We start from the raw sequence: 22,452 nt of genomic DNA on the forward strand, positions 1-22,452 counted from the left end.
ACGCTGACTCCGACGCTACGCCAGTGAAGACTGAGACTTCCCGCCTAGGAAGCCCCAGGATTCAGTTAGGTCGAGGCAGAGCCACCCTTCCCCGCCCAGGACGCCCGACACGGAGCCGCCACCGCCGCCTCTATCCGCGCCACCCCTCACCCTCCCTACCGCCGCCTCCTTCAGCGCCGCTGCCCAGGCCTACACCAACACCGGCCCCACCCACCTCTGCTTCCTCGCTGAACGCCAACGTCTCGGTTTCTCAGAAGAATCTTTACCACCACCCGCCGATGAACTGAGCCGCCCCACCCACAACGTTTACGTGACCCCGACGCTACGTTCGCTGACGCTGACCCCGACGCCGCTCAGGACGCTGGGACGCTGACGGTGACCCAGACGCTGCATTCGACGCTGCGTCGGGGTCAGCGTCAGCGTGCGCAGCGTTGGGTTCGCGTGGAATGGGGAAGAAGGATGTAGCGGCAGCACTCGTCTTCTGAGACCCCGAGAAGTCGGAGGTCATTGAGGAAGCCGCCACCAGAGAAGACTGAGGCTTCCTGCCTAGGAAAGCTGATCGCCAACGGCTGCTAGACGTCGTATAGAGTCGCTACCGCTGCTGCATCCTTCCTCGCCACTGCCCGCCAATGAGCTGAGCCACCCCGCCCACGACGTTTACGTGATCCATACGCTACGCACGCCGACGCTGACTCCGACGCTACGCCAGTGAAGACTGAGACTTCCCGCCTAGGAAGCCCCAGGATTCAGTTAGGTCGAGGCAGAGCCACCCTTCCCCGCCCAGGACGCCCGACACGGAGCCGCCACCGCCGCCTCTATCCGCGCCACCCCTCACCCTCCCTACCGCCGCCTCCTTCAGCGCCGCTGCCCAGGCCTACACCAACACCGGCCCCACCCACCTCTGCTTCCTCGCTGAACGCCAACGTCTCGGTTTCTCAGAAGAATCTTTACCACCACCCGCCGATGAACTGAGCCGCCCCACCCACAACGTTTACGTGACCCCGACGCTACGTTCGCTGACGCTGACCCCGACGCCGCTCAGGACGCTGGGACGCTGACGGTGACCCAGACGCTGCATTCGACGCTGCGTCGGGGTCAGCGTCAGCGTGCGCAGCGTTGGGTTCGCGTGGAATGGGGAAGAAGGATGTAGCGGCAGCACTCGTCTTCTGAGACCCCAAAAAGTCGGAGGTCATTGAGGAAGCCGCCACCAGAGAAGACTGAGGCTTCCTGCCTAGGAAAGCTGATCGCCAACGGCTGCTGGACGTCGTATAGAGTCGCTACCGCTGCTGCATCCTTCCTCGCCACTGCCCGCCAATGAGCTGAGCCACCCCGCCCACGACGTTTACGTGATCCATACGCTACGCACGCCGACGCTGACTCCGACGCTACGCCAGTGAAGACTGAGACTTCCCACCTAGGAAGCCCCAGGATTCAGTTAGGTCGAGGCAGAGCCACCCTTCCCCGCCCAGGACGCCCGACACGGAGCCGCCACCGCCGCCTCTATCCGCGCCACCCCTCACCCTCCCTACCGCCGCCTCCTTCAGCGCCACTGCCCAGGCCTACACCAAAACCGGCCCCACCCACCTCTGCTTCCTCGCTGAACGCCAACGTCTCGGTTTCTCAGAAGAATTGCTACCACCGCTGACGGTGATCCCGATGCCGCATATGGCGTAGCGTCGGGGTCAGCGTCAGCGTGCGTAGCGTATGGATCACGTAAACGTCGTGGGCGGGGTGGCTCAGCTCATTGGCGGGCAGTGGCGAGGAAGGATGCAGCAGCGGTAGCGACTCTATACGACGTCCAGCAGCCGTTGGCGATCAGCTTTCCTAGGCAGGAAGCCTCAGTCTTCTCTGGTGGCGGCTTCCTCAATGACCTCCGACTTCTCGGGGTCTCAGAAGACGAGTGCTGCCGCTACATCCTTCTTCCCCATTCCACGCGAACCCAACGCTGCGCACGCTGACGCTGACCCCGACGCAGCGTCGAATGCAGCGTCTGGGTCACCGTCAGCGTCCCAGCGTCCTGAGCGGCGTCGGGGTCAGCGTCAGCGAACGTAGCGTCGGGGTCACGTAAACGTTGTGGGTGGGGCGGCTCAGTTCATCGGCGGGTGGTGGTAAAGATTCTTCTGAGAAACCGAGACGTTGGCGTTCAGCGAGGAAGCAGAGGTGGGTGGGGCCGGTGTTGGTGTAGGCCTGGGCAGCGGCGCTGAAGGAGGCGGCGGTAGGGAGGGTGAGGGGTGGCGCGGATAGAGGCGGCGGTGGCGGCTCCGTGTCGGGCGTCCTGGGCGGGGAAGGGTGGCTCTGCCTCGACCTAACTGAATCCTGGGGCTTCCTAGGCGGGAAGTCTCAGTCTTCACTGGCGGCAGCACAGCCGAGAACCAGGAGAAGCAGGAAGCGGTGGGGGTCGGCGAGGGCATCCCGTGGGGCGTCCTGCTCTGGACAGCGCATTTCGTGGGCAGGCAGCGGTGGCGGCGAGGAAAGGCGCGGTGGCAGGGCCATTCTGGTGCAGAGTCCGGCGATGTGGAGCGTCGGTGGCCGGCGAGGAAGCAGGTAGGAGTGGCGGTGCTGACGCGATGGGCAGCAGCAGCGAAGCAGGCGGCGGCGGTGGCTCTGCGTTGGGCAGCGGAAGAGAGAGGCCGGCGGTGGCGGCTTGAGATGGCAGTGGCGTCAGCATCAGGTAGGCACTACAGATTAACAGGTTGGGGAGGAAAACTGGTCATAACAGTCATATTCGACAAAATGAAGGGGAAGGAAGATAGTCAATTGCAAGGGAGTTTTCTCTAGCTTTGCAAGTGCCCCTAACCTAGCTTTAGGCTAACAGCCTTTGTGTGTCATTTGTCGGATTCTTGGGGGCGCACATATGATGTGGGAGTTAAGTTTCTCCTTGGGATGTCTGTGCCCTGTGTTCCAGTGCCTGGATTTGAATTCTGGATCCATTTCCAATTCCAGCTTTCCCGCTAATGTGTGTCCTGGGGAGACATCAGGTGATGGCAAAAGTGTCTGGGTACTTGTCAGCTACATGGGAGACTGGGTTCCTGGCTCCTAACTTCAGCCTGACCCAGTCCTAGCTGCTGCAGGCATTTAAGGAGTGAGGGAGTAAATGGGAGTGCTCCGTCTCTTTGCCTCTTAAATAAATAAAGTTAAAATTCTTCAAAAGTGGGTGATCTTTATCTATTCTTAAGATTTATTTCAGAGGCAGATACTCATACCCATACAGGTACATGCACGCGCGCACACACACACAGTGCTGAAAACAGACATAAAGAGGGTTCTCATCTGCTGGTTGACTTCCTAATTCCCACAACTACTGGGCCTGAGCCTGGCTGAGTTGAGGACTGGAGAACCATTCCGTGTTTCCAGCAAGGATGATGGGTACCCAAATACCTGGGTCCTATCCACTGCCCTCCTGGTCCACATTACAGGAAGCTGGACTCAAGAGCCAGAAACAGGAACCCGATTTCTTGAGCCTTCACAACTGCCTTCTCCATCCACATTAATAGGAAGCTAGAGTCAGGAGCCACAGGTGGATACTGAACCTGGGTACTTCAAGGATGGAATGCAGGTGACCTTCATTGGCTTGGTAATCAAGATTTCAAATCCTTGCCCCTCTGAATTCTAAAAATCATTACAGTTTAGTAGCGGTTTTAAAAGGAAATTAAGAATTTACAACGTGTTTTAATTTAATTTCCTTCATACATTTATTTCTCTGCAAATAATCTTCATCTTTTTCATGTGTACACACATCTTATGTAAATGCTTTGGTACTATGTGAAGTTTTGTGACAGTATATGTAGGTTTTCTTTAACATATCCCGTTTATAGTTAATACACTTCAATAATTGTTATTTATTGAATGTACCTTATTTTCTTAGTTCTATATTGAATTTTTGCAGTTTGGCAAATGGGTAAGCAGTGTTGTGGGAAACAAAGTAATGTGCATTGGTTTTCTTTGTATTTCTTTTCTTTTAATTAGTGTTTAGCAGACTCAGTGTGCACGGTAGACACAACTGTAAGAACACAATGATATTGCCTTCCTCCCTTCCCCTTTCTCCTTTCCACTGTGTTTCCTTCTCCTTTTTCTTTCTGTCTTTGGTTTAGATTTTGAGCCAATTTTCAAATTACGTTGCAGTAAAAAGGCTTAATACTTTACTAGTTAAGTTTAACGAGTAAAAAACAAAATTATACCAGTTTAGTGAGACTATAGACAATGACTGTCAACAGTAGTTGAATAGAAAAATGATCGTTTCATCCCTATGTGGTAAATCTGTAAGTAATTATAGATCATTAAAATTGTGGTAGGATAACATTCTTTTTTTATTTTTTTATTTATTTTTTATTTTTTGACAGGCAGAGTGGACAGTGAGAGAGAGAGAGACAGAGAGAAAGGTCTTCCTTTGCCGTTGGTTCACCCTCCAATGGCCGCCGCGGCTGGTGCACTGCGGCCGGCACACCACGCTGATCCGATGCCAGGAGCCAGGTGCTTTTTCTGGTCTCCCATGGGGTGCAGGGCCCAAGCACTTGGGCCATCCTCCACTGCAATCCCTGGCCACAGCAGAGGGCTGGCCTGGAAGAGGGGCAACCGGGACAGAATCCGGCGCCCCGACCAGGACTAGAACCCGGTGTGCCGGCACTGCTAGGTGGAGGATTAGCATAGTCGGTTTCACAAAGACATAAAACAAAGTTTTACAAACTGTATTTGCAGCAATACTGATACACACAAACATTTCTTTCTGTTTGATTCCCTGAGATGCCTCCCAGCAGTGTCTAAGTGTTCATTTTCCCCCACATCCTTTGTAGCATTTGTTACTCCGTTGTTTGGATTTCCGCCATTCTAATAGGGGTGAGGAGATTATCCCCTTGCAGTTTTGATTTAAATTTCCCTGAAGCCTGGAGATGTTGAGCATTTTCCCGTATGTTCATTTGCCATTTGTATTTCTTCTATCTGAGAATTGTCTGTTGAAATCCTTTTCCATTTCCGAACTGGATTGATTTTGTTGTTGTTGACTGTTTTAAGTTGCATATATATTTGGGATATTAATCCTTTGCAGATAGATGGTTTGCAACTATTTTTTCCATTCTGCTGGATGTCTCTCCACTCGAATTGTCACGTCCTTTGTTTCCGAGTTCGATATAGCCCTAGTTCCTTAGTTTTACTTTTGTTGCCTGTGCTTCGGGGTTCCCATCCAAGAAGTTGTTCCTACACCAATGTCTTTGAGAGTTTCCCTTACGTTTTCTTCCAGCAACCTCATAATGTCCATAATGTCAGGTCTTAAATTGGGTCTTTGATGCATCTTCAGTTGATTTTTGTATGTGAAGAGAGATGCGGATCTACTTTCGTTCTTCTACGTATATGCATCCAGTTTTGCCAGCGCCATTTTGAAAATATTATCCTTAATTCCACTGTGTGGTCTGAGCACTTTTGTCAGAAGTCAACTGGCTATCTGTATGTGGATTAAATTCTGGGCTCGCTGTTCTGTTGCATTGAGCTACATGTTGGATTTTCTGCCATTACTGAGCTGTTTTAATTACTGTAACTTTGTAGAATGCTTTGAAACAGAGTATTATGATTCATCCAGGTTGGGCTTTCTTACTCTAGATCGCTCCAACTATTTGTGGCCTTTTGTGATTCCATATGAATTTTCTTTAAGGATTTTATTTATTTGAGAGGTAGAGTTACAGATAGTGGGAGGGAGAGACTGAGAGAAAGGTCTTCCCTTTCCCTGGTTCACTACCCAAATGGCTGCAACGTGTTATTGTTGCTATACCATATTCAGCCATATTGGATCTGTTGTATATTTTCTTGGAAATGAGATGATTTTTTTCAAAGTGAACGAGTATTTGTATACTTTTAGTATTAATGCCTATATGTAACTTACAGTGTAAAATGGGAGAGAAATACAGAGGATATACAAACAGCATTTGAAAAATAAAAAAAAAACTGATTTACCATCAGCTGTTCTTCAAACTAACTACATTTTTTTTTCATTTAAAAGGAGGCCAGCATGCCCTATACTTAATTTAATCAGATAAAGCTTTTCTTTCATTGTGTGAGCTTACAGGCTTGTTGTTGTTTATTCAGCAAATCCTTGAGTGTCTATGTACCCCACTTCCACTAGGAGCTCTTCAGAAATTCACATTTTTGGAGATTAATCACACATAAGGATGTTTTTGGTATAGTCTTGTGAATAAGTAACAGATTCTCTGTATAAGTTCTCTTGGGTGGCAGATAACTAAGTGGGAGTGTGGAGGAGAGAGAATGAAACCTTTTTTCAGTTTCCTGTGGGCTCGATTCCTTTTATTAAATTATAATCAGTCAGAAACATGGGAACGTGAGTAACTGCTTGTTTTAGTTTTGAGTAATGCATCTCTGTAGAATAAACAGGTGCAGTGGAATACAGAAAAGGACTTTGGAGACCAGAACAGCTTCTTCCTCTAAATGAGTCCGTTGTCTTTATCAGCGCAGTGTTCTTGTGCACTAATTTTACACTAATTTTGTCATTTGCTGTTTTTTCTCTGTGTGCTGCATTTCAAATTGAAATGTTTCTTGTATATTTTTAGTATATTTTTGGTAAAGTTTTTAAGTGGACACCTTTAGATTTTCCTAACATCTTGTGGCTCAGTAGACACTCTATGGTATTTTAATTGATTTTCAGCCTTTTTTTTCTACTGATACTGGCAGTTTTGCACAGACACTATGATATGTTCTTGGTGCATTAATAGGATGGTTTGAAAATCCATGAAACATCAGTTGTTTTTGCACAAAGTTGCATTTTTAAAAACAAGCGTTCATAGAAGAACTGGATTGTTATTTTTAATTTGTTGTCTTCTGTGGAACAGAAACTCCACCAAAACAGGTAATGGTAATGAAATTTGTTTTTGCATTTTTTATCCACCTTGTGTTCTTGTTGTCTAGAATTGTCATGACCCCTTGTAGCATTTTAATAAATAGATAAATTTTAAAAAAGTGAGATTGTCACACGTAGGGAAAATACAGGTTTTCTTTAACAGTGCTTCTCAGTATTCAGTGTGTATATTGAACAAACGGGGGTCTTGTTAAAATGCATATTCTGCTTAGCACTTTGGGGCTGGGGCCCAAAGACCTGCCTTTGAACAGGATCCCAACTGATGGCCATGCTGCTGGCTTTACTTGAATAATTTTGTCCTAGAGCAGCACTTTACAGTGAAAATATGAATTAGTGCAATCTGTATGTTCACTTCCAGTATCCTCATTTGAAAATGATGTGAAATCAACTTCAGTGGTTTTTTAGCCTAATATACCCAAAGTACTATCATTTCAACATTTAATTGATATGCTGAAAACTATTAAGGGGTTTCTTTACTTTTTTTGGGACCACAGTGTTTAAAATCCAATGCTTATTTTTGCATTTACAGCCCATTTTGGCTTGGGCTAGTCACATGTAGTGTGTCCAGCATGTCACCCATGATTGGTAGTGGCCACTGGCTGGGACAGTACAGTTCTGGAGTGTACTATCTAGATTTGCCACTCACTTGTAGTTCTATAAAGAAAGTTTGATGTGCCTGATTTCTGTTGTACTCTATTTATGCAAAGCAAGGTCGGGATTGATGGGACCTTGAGCTATAGAGTGCAGCTCATCTTAATTTTATTCTTTGTAAGTGCGCATTCACTATAGAAGACATAGACAATACAGGGAATGGAGGAAAAATAAAATCACATCAAATCCAGTCATTGAGTCAGTTGCTAATTTTCCATAAGAGGAGATTTTTAAGCCATGAAGTACTAGGGTTGTATAAAACCTTTCCAGATCACTTTATAAAACTTGTTTTACACCCCTGTATTTAGTATTTACATAGTGGATTCAGCAAAGAGTTAATGTTGACAGTGTCAATCTGAGGGGACTGACCAGGAGTACTTTTAGTGTTCAGGGACTAGTAATACCTACCTGTACCCTTAACTAATATGTGAAGTAGTCTTTTAGTTAGGTTTAAGTTCGAGTGCCTGTACTTTGATTACACTGGGCACACTCTTGAGTTTTTGTATATATTGTCTTGTGAGTGTTACAAATTTGGCTGAAATCCTGTGTATATAATACTTTTAAAGTAGTTAATTAAATGCTTGGTCATTAATGCCATAAATTATTAGATTTATTCAACTGGATGTACAATGTCAAGGAAGAATCATTTGTTATTACTTGGGACTCTGGCACCCAATATTGGAATGCCTGGTTTGCAAGTTCTGGTTCCACTCCCATATCCTGGGTGAGGTTGGATCACTGCCATACATGCGGCATACCTGGCTTGGATAACTATCTTAGTTTTCTTCACCATCATCTCCCTAGACCCACAAACAGTGTGATTTGCATCTGCATTAAGTAGTCGAGTTAATGTCCTGGGGCCAAGCCATCTAATGCCCAGCAGTAGAACTAATGCTTGACAGCAGAGACGATTCTACCTGCTGTTAGCAAGACAGTCAGTGTGTGTATATTTGACAAAGGTAGGTAGTGATGGAACAAGGACGGAAGCCTCAGCCATTTTAGGTATCTGTTCCCCTTACCTTCTTTCAGGGGACCAATTTAGTCTCACAACGTGCTGTTCTCCACCCCACCCCCTGCATTCTGCCCCATGTTTGGAAGCCAGGGGGCCAAACTTGAAAAACTTGATTGGAGAAGCTTACCTCTACTTACTGCCCCCCCCCACCCCTAGTGCACCTAAGATACAAAAAGGCCCAGCCAATTGGGGTCTGGGCACCCTGGTGTATATTGTGTGTGTGTGTGTGTGTATGTGTGTGTGTGTGTGTGTGCACGCACGCACATGCTGGCATTTGGTCACCAATCTCTGCGGATTTATTTTCTTTGGATAAGCTTTGTCTGGCTATGAGTTCGCATTCTGTCTTTTCTCTGATCTGCGCCCTTTTGCTTATATTTGGTGCCCCGTGTGAGAAGCAAAGGGAGGAGCCGGCATCTTGCCCCAGTCTGCCACTCTAGTATTCTCTGGGTGAGAGCTGTGACCCCCCCCACCCTTCATCTGGACAAATTCTTCCCCTTTTTAGTGTCTCCACCCGCCCCTAACCTTCTCTTTCCTACAATCGCCTTTTTCCCTTCTGACCTGGAAGACCCTATTCCAGAACATTTTCTCACTCTCGCTTGTACTTCTCATTTTGAGCGAATTCACAGCCAGAGCCTTTGCCTGATCTCATCATCACATGCCCACATCGGACCTAGTCTTCAGCCCATCAGATTGGTAAGAGAGGTCACTCTTCACCGCATGCCTGCTGGGGCGATGCTCGTGACCAGTTCATCCCCCCTCGTAGGGCCTGGGTGTTTAGTTGGTTTCTATCTCTGTCTCCTCTTAGAGGACTCAGGACTTAAGTTCTCGGTTGAGGTGATTCTTTCCCAGGGAAGCCCTGCTACAAGAACCTGTTCCCTCAGGCCATAGTTTGTTTAATCCATGGGCTCCAAATTTCAACTCCCTTCTGGCCTGTCTCTGAAAAGACTTGCACAAGCTGGGCCTGAAGGGGGAGACAAAGCCAAAGCTGTTACTCCACCTCAGCACGAATTTGGTGGTTTTTTCTTTTTTTTGTCTCAAAATTCTCCAAGATTTTAATACTTAACGTAGAGAAAAGGCAGATGGTCAGAAGCCCCTATTCCAAGCCTTTTTCCTCCATTGGGGTCAACTTTCCTCACTCTGATTTCTCATGGAGGAAGAAGGCCTGGAGCCACCCCTTAAATCGTCAGCCTGCCCACCCCATCCTTTCTCCCGCACCTGATAAGCTGGCCTCTCGGGAACACAGGCCTTTGCTCACTCCATTCCCCTTCTTTCTCTAGCGCCTCCTTTTCCCTCTCCACTGGCAACAAGGAAAGTTACCACCCTTCCAACTTCTTCTCCCCTGAATTCTCTTTCTCCTGCTCTTCCTGAGGGAGCTAAAACTCTCTGTAAGCTCTCCTCCCCTCCCTCATATCATCCTCTCTGAGATCCTGGCCCAGGAGTGTGACCCTCCTCCCTGCCCACCCCAGGGTCCTCCCAAGCGTCCATCTGGTGATTCCTGTCTGGCTGACCCACCTGATTCCCATTCAGTAAGCCTCCTCTGACGGCAGCTTTTCTCATTCCAAGCCCACAAACCAGAGAAACACTTGGAATCTCCCCTCGCACCCTCGACTTTCCCTTCCACTGTTCTCTCAAGGATGCTGCAGCCTCGGGACCATGACTCTCTCCTTACCCTTGTCCCCTGTCTGGCTCTTAACCACTCCTGTCACCGGCAGCCAAAACTGCCTCTTTCCTCTCTTCCTGACCTCTCCTCTCCAGTCTCCTTTGCCAGTCCAGTCCCTCCCCCTGGGCGTAGATAGATAGTCTAAAGTCTAGCAGAATGTGCATTGCTCTGGAAAGCTCTGCAACTGAGACATGCCAAGCTCCAAAGACAATGCACTGTCAACTTCAACTAGGAGCCTTTCTCACTTCTGCCCACCTTATCAGGGTCCGTGTGGTGCTCAGCACCTCCCCCAACAAGAGCTTAAGAAAGGACTCTGCCTGCTGCTCAGGTGCAATGAAGCCTGACTTCAGCACCACCACCCACACTCCCACACTCCACCCTCTGTCTCACAAGCTCAGCCCCTGCTCTCTTTACAGTACCCCCCCTTCTGTCCTGACTAAAATAAAATAGTCATTTCTACCTGTCTCTTCACCCTCCTATGAACCCTAAAATCCTAAAAACTAAATGTAATGGAGCTGCACCTCACATTTCTCCTCTCACATCTAAGTTCTCTGTTGCACAAAGACAGAACCTCTGCTCCAGCCATCTCTAATAATATATTTTGCAGAACTGAAAAAAAAAACTGAGGCGCAGTAGTAAGTCCTGAGCAACTTTGTTCCAAAGAATGCTCCATGCCTCGTTGTCTTCCGTCTTTTCCCCTCCGTTGTCTAGTGGCAGACAAAAATCTCTCTGCTACTAACAAACTGTTTTGTCGTTCTCCCTTGTACTGTGTCATATGTATGCACGTATTGTATGTCTTCATGGAAAATTCATTAACAGCTCCCTGTTTCAATTGGGTTACACTTGTGTTAGATATTTGAGAAGTATTTCCAACTGTATGCACTCTTAAAATGGGTTGAAGGCATTGGACCTTTCAGTACATGTTTTCACAAGTTATTTGACAGCTAAAATTGTTTGCTAAGTTTTCACTGGATTTTAAGTTACTGACAGTAAGCAATCTGGAAAGCCTGACTTGTTCCCTCATTTCTCTAGTCTCTTCAAGATGGGAAACTGATTGTATTCTGCAGAACTCCCCATCAGGGTGTACAGTTTGATCTTCAGACCTTGTATTAGACAGTTTGGATAGGGTAGTCTTAATGTTTTGATCTTACATGGAAGAACATAAATCTCCTCATTGGCATCATCTTACCTCACGGGAAGAATATTGTCGTAACATGCCTGTGACTGTAGATTTCCAGCTCAGGCCACCAAAGATTAGGCACGGGATTGAGCGCCCCCTTGGCTGACATTCCTAAAGGCTGCTTCTGTGTTCTACTTCAGCAGAGACCAGGAGAAAGAGGAGTGAGTGAGGCATCAGGAGCAATGTAAGGATAGGTGGCAGGCCAATTAATGGCCGCTTTACACCATGATCTGCCATCAAGGAGACCCAAAAAGGCCAGTCCACCCTTGAATGGCACCTGTTTAGGAAATGAGGAGTCAGGGCATTGGGCAAGTAGCTGTCATGAAGAGCCCCGTCGGCTCTGACAAGAGCCAGGCCACTGGAAACGGAACTGCCCTCGGGGTTGAAGGACTCCTGGGTCAGAACCGCAGAACCTGTTGGCCCCAGGCTAAAAAGCATTTCACTCTGCCCAGCTCCCAGAGTAACCACCGCCATCAGGAGGACAGCCTAGGGTCAGTACCAATTTAGGCAGATGCCACCTATTCGATACTAACCTCCTATTCAGGCCAGCCCTCCTCCCCGGCCAGCAAGGTGATGGAAGTCAACGGGGTGTCTTCCCTAGGAGGTTCACACCTCCCTTACTATGTCTCATCCAGGGCTACATGTGAAGAGACACACAGGTCTGGACCTCACAGATTCCTTGGCCGTGCCTCAAAACACACCTAATTATTACTGAACCCTTTCTGTCAGTTTCCGTTTGTGTCTCAATGGGAAAACTCCCTCCTTTCTTAGATCCTGGAACAATGACTCTGTCCTGTGGTTTGCACCCTGTGTATCTAATCTGCTTGTTACACACCCTACACAAAACGGAGCGGTCAGGCATAAACCTGTCTTCCCATGCATTGGACAGGACTCTTGCTTTCCTGTATCCCCCATTGTCCTCATTTCGGCATCGTTCCCACCATGTTTCTGATTTGTCTTTTTATCCTCGTAATCATTGTCTGCCATTCCTACCATGTACAACTAACATGTTTCAAAACCCCTTACAGGAGGGTTTGACTGCAGGAGCAACACAAGGCTGCTTGCTCTCTCCTTCTCCAATCAATCCGATCCAGTGTATAGATACCCTGCCCCACGTCTACGCCCCATATCAGCAGGAAGTAGCCAGAAGGAAACCGGCGCCCCATCTCTTTATCTATACTCAAAATCAGGATTGATGGTACAAGAACAGATGCCTCAGCCATTTTAAAAAAGCTCTGGTTGCTCATTCGTTCTTTCAAGAGACCAGTTTCGTCTCGCATCCTATTGTTCTTCCCCTCACCACCTGCACTCTTCCCCAGCTTTGGAAGCCAGGAGGCCAAACTTGAAGAACTTGTATAGAGACACTCATCTCCACCCACTGCCACCCACACCCACCCTGAGCCCACCTAAGGTATAAAAAGGCCCTTCCTACTGGGGTCTGGGCCCTCTGCCACGTGTTCGGTCAGTGCTCACTGGCAGTTTGTCCAACTCTGGGAGTTTCTTTTCTTTGGCTAAATTCAATCTGTCTGTGAGTCTTTTTATTCTGACTGCTGTTGATCTGCACCCTTTTCCTTACATTTGGTGCCCCGTGTGAGGAGGCACTGCTCTGCACCCCTTTTCCTTACAGTTAGCACGAGACTTTCTGTTCAGTCTTTACTTCAAAGTTTGTATGAAAATATGTCAGAAACAGCCTGACACTTGGCAGCTTCTGCAAGGTTCTGGCCTGTTCTGTAGTCTGTGTGTGTGTGTGTGTTTGTGTGTGTGTGTGTGTGAGAGAGAGAGAGAGAGAGAGAGAGAGTGGCTGAAGTCAAAAAGCAGACTAATACTAGTAAGATTATGTTTCTCTGGGGTGTTTTGGGTAGGATGCTAAGTGATGAAAAAATTTTTTTGCACTTAATGGTTGACTTTTGAAAACCGGTGTTTTGCTTTTATTTAATTAAAAGACAAAAAGGCACAGTACAGAGAGTGATAGAGTGATGGGGACCTGGGAGTCTTCCCTCCACTGGTTCACTCCCTAAATGATTGCCATTGCCAGGGCTCGCTAGAGCAAAAGCTATGAGCCTGGAACTCCGTTGAGGTCTTCCGTGTTGGTGGGAGGGCTCGACTATTGAGACATCTGCCTTGCTGAGCGCATTAGCTGGAGGCTGGATCAGCAGTGGAACAGCTGGAGCTTGAACCCGTGCCCTTCTGGGATGCTGGCATCACAGGCCGTGGTTAATCTGCTGTGCCTCAGTGCTAGCCCAAGTGAGGAGCAGTTATGCAGATAGGACAGTTTCCAGGTTCATAGAAGTGTCTGCCTGTCGATTGTGGAGAGATGCATTCTGGTTTGGGATGGCTAGGGAAGTAGGAATGTAGAGTGAGATAAGTTGAAAGGAGTAGGGTTCTCTGTGACCTTCTGCCTTCTCTCTAGGTTTTGTGCTGGTTTCTGTTCCTGCTGTCTCTTGCTCCTTGGAATTAATCAGAACCATTTGTGTTTACTGCTGAATACACAAGTACTTGAATTGAATCTGTTATCAGGAGACACTGATTTGATAAAGGCTACTAAGTGTTCATTCATGAAATTTCCCTTTTAAAACTCTAGGATTAATGATTTAGGTTTTGCATAGTTTTTAAATACAATGTATATGACTTAAGTTAATATTTTAGCCCTCCAAATGTCCCATTTAATTTGATCTGGATTAGTTTTATATATGCCCCAGCATGTACATTTTTAAGCTTTAAAATTTGGTCATACTGCACAGATGCACATGCAGAGTTGTCATTTTTTATCCAAGCCTAAATGTAATTTTGGTTTGAATTTGTCTCCTATTTAGCTCCAATCTACTTTGGTTAAATCTAGTTTTATGTCTTTTTGCAGTTAGCATTTTCTTTTTATCTCTGAACACCTTAATTGTGAAAACCTTTCGATATTCACCTCTTTGGATGATACAGAGGTCTCTGCCCATTGGTCCAAGTCTTTATATAATTAATATGTAATATAAAGCTTTTATATTGACTTTTACTTGATCTGCATTTTTCTTACAAGTACAATAAACTTTCTAATGTACTAGGATTCAATTCTCCCTTACAAAGCTTTATATGTCCTGTTTTTGTGTTTGCATAAGTGTCTGTGACTGTTTTTGTAATTCCTTGTCTGAGGCTACATGTGGGGACATGCCTGAAGAATGGCTTCTTTGTTGTTGTTAAATATTTATTCATTTGAAAGGTGGGGTTACAGAGAGGCAGAGAGAGTGAGAAAACTGGTTCATTCCCCAAAGGGCTGCAATGGCCAGAGCTGTGCCAGTCCAAAGCCAGGATCCAGGGTTTCTTCTGGTCTCCCACGTGGATGTAGGGACCCAAGGATTTTTGTCATCTGCTACTGCTTTCCCAAGTCGTAGCATAGAGCTGGATAGGAAGTGGGGCAGCCCGGACTCAAACCAGCACCCATGTGGGATGCCAGCACTGCAGGCAGTGCCTTTACCAGTTTTGCTACAGCGCGGGCCTTGGGAATGGTTTCTTGAAGTGTGTGTGTGTGTGTGTGTGTGTGTGTGTGTAAAAAGAGAGAGAGAGAGAGAGAGAGAGAGAGAGAGAGAGAATAATAAAGATTTTTTTATCCACTGATTCATTCCCTGGATGACCACAATGGCCAAGCCAAAGCTACAAGCCAGGGACCCATTCCAGATCTCCCACATGGGTGGCAGGAGTCCAAGCACTGGGGTTGTCTTCTGCCCTCCTAGGTGCATTAGCAGGGAGCTGAATCAGAAGCTGAAGAGCCAGGATTCAAAACTTTAAGTCCCATATGGGAAGCTGGTGTCCCAAATGCAGCTTAACCCTCTGAACCACACCTCCAGATCCACTCAGATTTATCCAGTATCAGACAGAATCAACTTTGTATTACTGATCGTTAATCTCATTTTGACATGAAATGTGCACTAGTAATGTCTCAGGGAATGCTGATAAATTGGTGTTTGGAAAGCAATATGGAAACAGATCTCAAGAATGCAAGGTTCAAAAGGAAGATTGAGCTAAGGGATCAGAAGATTGTTTCTCAGGCCCATAATTTATCCTCCAAGAAAGTAGAATTAGCAGACAGCAAGTATCCCCATCTGTTACAGAATAACACTTCCATGTTGTCTGTTGGCAAGGGTTTTTCGTGAGGGGATTTTCCATGAGCTTTCTGAAGTTCACATGCATGGATTTAAAAAAAAATCGCACCTTCAAGTTGTCCCAAATGATGACCTGATTGGGAACAACCAAGAGAGTCAAGATATAAGTTTGAATCAAAACGTCATCACCAACAGCAAATACATCAACTCCCAAGAGAGTCAGTTTAAAAAAGAGACTTAATTTAAGCTCAAGTCGTATTCCAAAACTGATTATCAAAAAGGTGAATTGCTCAGGAATGAAACCAGAAGCATGCAGTATGTTTCAAAATGTGAAAAAAATGCACCAAAGTAAATATGTAAATGTCATTTTACAAAAACTTCATGAAGTACTCTTGTATTTCTAATTGTTTTAATCTTTATTGGAACATAAGCTCTGTGAGAAGGCAGAACATTTTGTTTTGTTCAACAGGGTGTTAGAAGTGCCTAGCACATAGTATGTGCTCATAAACATCTGTTAGCTTCATTGAAACACAGAATTAGCCCCAGGCCTAGCGTTAAACACAGTTAATTAGATGGTTCTATATTGAAAACAGTGCAGTCCTAGGTGCAGAAAGAAATTTGTTCGGATTTTCTTCCCGTGTAACAAGTCATCCCAAACATTGTGGTTTAAATGGTACTTATTAATTTGCCACTATTTGGGGGAAGGCTGGGAGGTTCTTACTTGGAGTCCTTGTGTGTATAGTCTGGTGGTTGCTGGGCTGACGGTTCCTTCATCACGAGGCTGTTGACAGTTGGGAGAAGGTAACCATATCTTCCTCCAGGTGGTGTCTCTACTTGGCTCACTTTCGCTTCCTCACAACATGGGCAGTAGGTGTGATTTCTTACACCATAGCTGGATCCCCATAGAGCCAGTGTTAGGAGAGGCCCAGGTGTCTTGCTGCCTTAGAAGCCTTAAGATCATTTATGCATGTTCCATGAAGGAAAGAATTCATCTACTCACAGGATAATAAACTCATGATGTTATAGACAAAGTGACCTGAACAGAATGCCATGGAAAATATGGAGCACATAGTACTGAATGGTAATTAGGATTAAGAACGGTGTGTCTGGTTAGATTGCCCTGGGCAAGTCCTGACTTCACCCATACACCAGTTATCTTTGACACATTTTGGCCATTTCAGGTATAATTTCTTACCCATAATAGTGAATAAGCCCATTCAAATTGCATCATTAGTTCTTCTGCCATTAGGCATGTTTTGGTGGGAAATTTTAAGACTCTTTATAAAAGGAACATGGAAGCTGATATAATCAAACTAATTAATTGTATTTGGAATATTGTATTTCTAGTCACTTTGGCCACTAATTGGCTCTTTAAAAGTGGAATGAACTAGTGATTGGTTGGTTGAAGTTTTAGAATGTAGGGAGATGATCCTTCTTGTCTTTGGCCTTGGCTGCATGAATTATGGTGCAAAAATGCTACAAAATCATCCCATCACTGATTTACTTGAAGTTTACTATTAGATAAATTTATTACAGATCAATCCCTCCTGATGTTTAGATCTCTGTTCTTTAATGCTAGAAGTGTATTCATCAGTGAGCCTGAAGAAAATTATACTTCTTTGCAATGAATTCTGCTATCACTCCAGATTCATCCTGTTAGCCATCTGATGCAATGTTGAATGGGTTTTCTGAATCAATGCCGGTTTCCTGGAAGCCAAACTATGTAAACGCTTTCAAAGTTAGAACCTGTACCTGTTGTTCTTATGAAGCCAGGTTCCATTGGTTAGATTCTGGATATGTGAAAGTGAAGAATTTGGAGCTTGTTTTGGGGACCATTTCCTAATCTTATGCTGAAGCATCAATTCTGTTTGTACTAAGTTTATTTCAGGTAGTAATATATCTGCCTTTTCTTCATTTAACTTGATCTTAGACAGCAAGGCATTCTGATTGTTGAGTGTTACTCTGTTTTTTTTTTTTTTTCTTATTACCTCTACATTCTTCTCTAATAACGAAGTGCCAGAGGAGGCTCACCGAAATAAAAATCAAAGGACTGTTTTCATTTTCTAATACTACCAGTAAATCGTCTGTTCACATAACCATCAGTATTCCACCTTCTGCTTGGCATATTTTGAGGGAAACATGAAGGGTTTTAAAAAATCGTAAGAGCATTCAAGTACCAGTCATTCTTAACAATAGAAAGGAGATAGATACTGTTGTTTTACAGTTTTGAAGAAGTTAGAGTTCCAAAATGTTTAAGTTGTGCTGGGGATATTATAGGAGATGTACATAGACTTTTCTGCGCCTGGTCATGAATATTTTTCAGACCAAGGATGTGACTTCTGTTCCTCTTGCCTCATTCTTTTAAATGTTATAGTTGTTTTCAGTCTTTCTCAGTGAATGTTCTTATTCCCAACTCCCCATACGTATGTTCCACCCAGTATCCATGTTGACCCACATTTTTTGCCTTTAAAGAGAGTTACCATCAAGGAGGATGAGCAGACCAGAGTCATTGTAGTGGCCAGATTCATGAGGAGTGGTAGGAATCTAAATGATAATTGTGTACACACAGGCCACCACGGATGCTTTGTGTGTAGTATTCCCAAGGTGGAATTAAGAGCATTACAGTCTTTTGATAGAATACAACCAAAGTACTATGATACAGTTGTCTCTATTCACATGTGGGAACTTACTCAAAGAAGTGGTAGAAAAATCTAACTGCAGGGTCTTAGTGCAGGCTTTGAAAGGAAGATTCACAGTCATTTCAGTGTTGCTGATGTGAAAAGTACTTGTGAGACTACACAGCATTTAGAATCAGTATTTTATAAAACTTGTTATTCAAATTTCTAGACAAAGACGTAATGCTGGAGTCATTCCAAGTGTTATATTGTCATTGTCCATTCGTGGAGACGTGCATGGAATCAGGAGCCTGAAAAGAGTGTTGGTCTCTTTAAGATCCTTCAGTGGGGCAACCAAACCTTGTTTCATTATGGAAACAATTGCGAAGGACAGCTTCTGATTTCCCAAATTTCATGTCATGGAGCTTATTATTCATGTCAGTCATGAACTCTGGGAAGTGACAACAATCCCAGTGGTGAGTTAAAGGCCTATGGAAGTGATACAGATTTGGGAAATCTGAGAATTTGTTTTGAAGTTGAGATAAAGAATTGACTCTGTGTATATCAGATGTTTCATACTTTGTTTTTAAAAACAGAATAGTTAATGTTTTTGTAGGAGTAGATAGCATGCAAGGATCCAAACTTGATAACATATGTTAGATGTTTTTGTAAAATCTGCTTTGGTTTTCAGTCATTTACTGTATTTCACTGCCTTTTCATGCTTGTAAATTAATTATTCAACTGCTAGACAACCTTTATAACTTTATGTTTTACATAATTATCATCTGTTCTGCTTCAGAGTAAGATCGTACTCCACCCAAATAAGAAGCAATCAAAGAAATTAAAGCAAATACCAGCTAAATTCACATAAGTGAATGCAAGAGGCTCAAGGATTTGTAAGTACTGATCTGGCAACATCTAAGTTGCTGCTGGCACAAAACTATCTATTTGTATTATTAGAAGGATATAATATAAATCTTTGTTAATGAAAAACTCAGGAAGGAGGTCATTAAATAGAATTAAATACTTCCTCAACATACATACCACTTACTTGCTGATCGGTATTGGGAAATACTGAAACTGGCCTATCGTAAAACTTTTGGTCCCAGGGAACCCAAGGTCTTGTAGGTCCATTTGATTAAAGACTTTCTTGTTTGAAAGGCAGAGTTGACATGGAGATTTTCCATCTGCTATTTCACTCCCCAAATGGCCACAGTGGAAAGGGTTAGGCCAAAGGCAGAAGCCTGGAACTGCATTCAGGTCTCCCAAAGTGGTGCACGGACCCAGGCACTTAGGCCCTCATCAGCTGCTTTCACAGGCAGATTAGCAGGGAGCTGGAATGAAGTGGAGCATTGGGACTCGAACCTGTGCTCATAGGGGATGCTGGCATTGTGGGATGCGGCTTAACCCACCAAGCCATAGTGCCAGCTCCTATCAGGTCCATTTCTAAAACAATGGAGATCTTTTGGGAAAATCACTTTGGTCAGACCTGCTTGGTAAGGTAATCCCAACAGAGTTCCTTTCCTGCTGCTCCACTGCTCGACTGCCTGCAACTGCTGGGGCTGGGTCAGGCCAAAACTAGGAGCCGGGAACTCAATCTAAGCCTCCCACGTTGGTGGAAGGGAACCCGATGACTGAGTCAACATCTACTGCCGCCTTGTGTGTGCATTAGCAGGAAATTGAATCAAAAGTGGTGCTTGGTAATGCATGGAATTTGGATTTCAAACCAGAGTTTGGCTCCCAACTGCATCACTTACTCTCATATGTCATTAAAAATGTTGTAATCTGGTGTGCCGTCATTCTCCTGTTTTCTCCATTGCAGCTTTACATTCTAGTCATCTACTGGACCCTCATCCACCCAGTCTTCCACCATTGCGCCACCATCCCTCCTACTCTATGTTAGCTTCAACCTAATTGAGGGCCTACATACTTGCCTCCCACTCCGTCCTCTCTATATATCCTCCCATTCCTTCTGGCCCGCCAACAACATTGGACTCACTTTCCTCCCTCCTCCATACCAGCCTCATCATCCCGGTTGGTCCTGCACACCAGCCTCACCCTCTTGTGAAGGCCAGCCTCACTCTACCTCTGGCCCACACAAACAACCACACCTTATCCTCATCTTCCACCTCCGTTGTATTTCCCTTGTTTCCCCGCTACAACTGCACCCTTCCTCTAGACTTCCACATCCGTTTCATCCTTACAGTTTTCTACCATATCCTCAACCTGTCTGTGGTACTCTACAGCAGCCTCAATCTCTTTGTGGGGCCTGCATCCTGGCCTCCCACTCTTTGTAATTCACACTGGGTTCAGCTTCCTTCTGGCTACCATACTAGAATCACTTTCCTTCTGACCCTCCAGCCAACCCTCACTCTCCTGGCCCTGCACACCAGCCTCACCCTCCCTCTGGTCCTCAGTACCAGCCTCACCTCCCCCCAACCCTCCATGCCACTCCAGCCTTACTCTCCTTCTGTTGGTCCACTATAGCCTCGCTCTTCTAGCCCTCCATATGGGTTTCATCCACCAAATCTGCCATAACTTCACCTTTCCTGTGGTACTCTACACCAGCTTCATCTTCCTTGTGGGCCTCCATCCTGGCTTTGCACTGCTTGTATGCCACTGTGACTTCCAACTTCCTTCTCATCCTCAGTGCCACCCTCTCCCTCCTCATCATCAATGCCACCCTCACCCTCCTCATTTCTCTATACCAGCCTCGCATTTCTATTCCTTGACACTGTCCTCACCTTCCTTTTGTGGCTCAACCCTGGGATAACCCTTGTGGTGATTCCCCCACCTAAGGATCGCTTTCTCTCTGGTCTTCTATTTAGTTGCTACCCTCCCTGTAGCCATCCACCTAAGCCTAGCCTTCACTGTGGTTCTCAACACAAGCCTTTCCTTTGGACTTCCATGATAGCCTCACATCCCTCCTAGTCCTCCACACCAGTCTCATTGTCCTGTTTCTCCACTGCAGCCTTACCCTCCTTTGAGTCCTCCTCTTGTGCCTCACCTGCCAACTCTTCTTTCATGGCCTCACCTTTCCTGCTGTGCACTACACCAGACTCAACCACCTTGTAGGCTTCCGTCCTGGCCTCCATATTGCCCTCTCTTTACATCTATCTGTTCCACCTCATTAGACATACTTTCCTTTAGACTCTGCAGCCCAGCCTCAGCCTCAACCTCACCAGCAGATGGAAGAACCAGCAATGGAATGTCCGTCTCCCTCTCCCTCTCCCTCTCCCTCTCCCTCTCCCTCTCCCTCTCCCTCTCCCTCTCCCTCTCCCCCCCACCCCTCTTTCCAAAGAAATCATTTTTTAAAAAAGAGAGATCGGATTCAGGAGCTGCAGGCAAGGATTAAACTCAGGTATTCAGGATGCTTGTTTCCCAACCACTGGACTATATGCCTGCTCCATTTTGTAACATTTTCACTGTTGTTTGTTTAGTAGTTGCCCTTGAGTTTGCAACATGCATTTACAGCTAATCTCAGTCTGTTTTCAAATATTCTGCTTCCTGGATACTGTGAGTGCCTCATAATAACAAAATATTCCCCATCTCCTCCCATTCCTTCAACCCTCATGCATATTTTCCTTGCAGTGATAGAAAAATATATACACATGTAATATGTAAATATGAATATATATGAATATTATGTATGCCATTTTTGTGTATGTATTGCATAAATATAGCTTAAAATCATATATGATCTAATATGTTGCTATCATTACTTTCAGCAATCCCATTAGTAAATTAAAAATAAGAAAAATAAAATTTATATTTTACTGTGATTTTTCTTTTTTTCTCTCATGTTCTTCCTTTTTATGTAGATCCAAGTTTCTGACCTATATGATTTTCTTCCTCTCCAGAAAACTGTTCACATTTCTTGCAAGATAGTCTTCTGGCAACAAAATGTATAATTTTTGCCTGCCAAACATTTATTTCTTCTTCACTTTAGAAAGACAAGTTTCAGGATACTAAATTTCAGTTTGGTAGTTTTTTCTCTCCATGCTTAAAATAGTTTTCTCCTCAGTTTTTCCTTGTGTGGTTTCTGAGGAGAAGTCAGATGTGTTTGCTCCCCCATGGATTGTTTATTCTGCACAAGCTGCATTCAGGACTTGTTTACGGGATACTGCTGTATATAGTGAATATCAACAAGCCTTTGGAGAAGTTTTTTTTTTTTTTTAAGGAAGTATGGGAGGAGATATGGATCATTTTTTTAAAAACTGAGGACAAACAGACCTGTTTAGACTACATACTTCTAAGTAATGAAACTAAGAATGGATGTTGGTGAGCTACATCATGCATGAGATTTAAAATAGCACTCTTAATTAAAAACACAATTTTTAAGAGCATCGGTTAACAGAGAGCATTGAATTTGCCTCCACACTTTTTCAGTGTA

General features: G+C 45.1%; 1 long non-coding RNA gene across 1 annotated transcript; it reads left to right on the forward strand.

The window, feature by feature from the left end:
- The first annotated feature begins 1,601 nt into the window (after nucleotides 1-1,601).
- Nucleotides 1,602-21,292, forward strand: LOC149122610 (uncharacterized). The gene is made up of 3 exons (XR_016219329.1): nucleotides 1,602-2,160; nucleotides 2,331-2,671; nucleotides 18,859-21,292. It is a non-coding gene; the product is annotated as an uncharacterized LOC149122610 (long non-coding RNA).
- The last annotated feature ends 1,160 nt before the right edge of the window (nucleotides 21,293-22,452 follow it).

The sequence above is a fragment of the Oryctolagus cuniculus genome, chromosome 13 (genome assembly GCF_051225735.1).
Source record: "Oryctolagus cuniculus isolate XC-2025 breed Fujian yellow rabbit chromosome 13, ASM5122573v1, whole genome shotgun sequence".
Taxonomy (NCBI): domain Eukaryota; kingdom Metazoa; phylum Chordata; class Mammalia; order Lagomorpha; family Leporidae; genus Oryctolagus; species Oryctolagus cuniculus.